Source organism: Capsella rubella, unplaced genomic scaffold (genome assembly GCF_000375325.1).
Source record: "Capsella rubella cultivar Monte Gargano unplaced genomic scaffold, Caprub1_0 scaffold_113, whole genome shotgun sequence".
Taxonomy (NCBI): Eukaryota; Viridiplantae; Streptophyta; class Magnoliopsida; order Brassicales; family Brassicaceae; genus Capsella; species Capsella rubella.
Genome location: NW_006238815.1, coordinates 4112 through 6353, shown reverse-complemented (window position 1 = coordinate 6353; position 2242 = coordinate 4112). Strand labels below are relative to the sequence as shown.

The window sequence follows — 2242 nt, the reverse complement described above, 5'->3', positions numbered from 1 at the left end:
GTACTAGGTGCATTAGTCAATCCAAATGGCATAACTAACCATTCATACAAACCATGTTTCGTTTTAAATGCAGTTTTCCATTCGTCTCCTTCTTTCATCCTAATTTGATGATAGCCACTTTTCAAATCAATTTTAGAGAAAATGCAAGAACCATGCAACTCATCTAGCATATCATCAAGTCTAGGAATAGGGTGGCGATACTTCACCGTAATGTTGTTGATTGCCCGGCAATCGACGCACATTCGCCAACTTCCATCTTTCTTTGGCACAAGTAGGACCGGAACGGCACATGGGCTCATGCTCTCGCGGATATGTCCCTTCGCCATGAGTTCATCAACTTGACGTTGCAATTCCTTGGTCTCCACCGGATTGGTTCGATAGGCTGGTCGGTTGGGAAGTGTTGCGCCCGGAACAAAGTCGATTTGATGTTCAATGCCCCGGATAGGTGGTAAGCCATTGGGGTGGTCTTCGGGGAAAACGTCCTTATATTTCTGCAAAAGAGTAGTAAACTCACTCGGAACGACCGGTGCATGGTTAGCAAAAGTTGTTAGTGTTTCTTTGAAAACAAACAACAAGATAGGTCGTTTAGAGAACATAGCTTGCTTAACCTTGTTACCCTTAATGAAGAAATTAGGTTGTTTATGAACCTTTGTTTCCTTGGCCGAGAGTTGAATTTGATCCTCATATATTTCTTGTGGTGTTAAAGGAATAAGTGTAGTTTTCTTACCTTTGAACAAGAACGAATATCGGTTTGTATAGCCATCGTGATAAACTCGCCGATCCGATTGCCATGGTCGCCCCAAAAGGATATGTCCGGCATCCATCGGTAGCACGTCGCAAAGAACTTGATCCTCATAGCTTCCGATCGCTAATGGCACAACCACTTGGCTCTTAACACTCATTTCTCCATCATCATTAAGCCATTGTAGCTTGTATGGCTTTGGATGTTTTTGCAGCTTCAATCCTAGCTTCCGGACCATTGTCTCACTCGCCACGTTCGTACAACTGCCTCCGTCGATGATCAAACTGCAAACTTTCTCATGGACAAGGCATCGCGAATGGAACAAGTTCTCCCTTTACTCCTCTTCTTCGGTTCGGGTTTGGATGCTTAGCATTCTTCTTGCCACGTAGAGTTCTCCGGGGCGTTCTTCATACTCATCCGGGGATGAGATCGCATCGAATTCCTCTTCCGGATCCCTCCAAGATTTCCTTGATATCAATAGTCTTCCACTCGCCGGCTTGGCCAAACATTCGTCGGACGAATAATCTTGTTTTGGCATAGGCTCGTCTTCGGATTCCAACTCGCCATTTTCTCTTATGACCATCACTCTCTTATTTATGCACTCGCTAGCATAGTGCCCACGTCCATAGCACTTGAAGCATCGAAGGTCACGGGACCTAGTAGTGGTGGTACCTTCGGATTTGGTCTTTTCTCGCTCTTGGACGATCGGAACTTGTTTTGGCTCGACCTTAGGAATGAAGGCTGGTTTGCTTTCCCTCGGATAGCTCGATCGGTTTGACTCGTAACTTGGTCGTGAGGAACTCTTTCTTTTGACTTGTTGTTCCACAAGGATAGCCTTGTGAAGCATCTCTTCCAACTCCTCATAATGTTGCATTTCGACATGATCTTGAATTTCACGGTTTAATCCTCCCAAGAACCTTGACATTGTCGCCTCTCGATCTTCCATGACATGCGCTCGCAACATCAAAGTTTCCATCTCTTGATAATAATCTTCCACGGACCGTGTACCTTGGACAAGCTTTCGGAGTTTGGAGTGGAGCTCCCGGTGATAATGACTAGGCACGAACCTACGTCTCATAAGGAGCTTCAATTCGGACCATGAATCGATCGGATACTCTCCATTTCGCCTTCTATTGGTAACGACTTGATCCCACCAACTAAGAGCGTAGTCGTAGAATTCGGTAGCGGCTACTTTCACCCGGTTAACGTCGGCGTAGTTTTGACAATTGAAAACAATCTCCATTTTCCTCTCCCAATCTAAGTAGGCATCCGGATCATTTTTCCCATGGAATGGTGGAACCTTCATCTTATAGCCATTAAGGTTCTCAACCATGAGATCCCTCTCTTCTCTTGCACGTCTCGGCCTCCGGCTGCTTCGGTGAGATGAGTGACCACGGCTACTATAGTACTCTTGGGCATTTTGATCGACCAGATCCTTCTTATGAGTTTTCTCGCCCTCCGAGATGATGACTTGTTCGGCCGATACCTTTCCTTTTCCTT

General features: G+C 45.7%; 1 pseudogene; it reads right to left on the bottom strand.

Moving 5' to 3' along the window:
• LOC111831163 overlaps positions 1 to 2033 on the bottom strand; it is a 5871-nt pseudogene extending 3838 nt beyond the window's left edge.
• Positions 2034 to 2242: the final 209 nt, after the last annotated feature.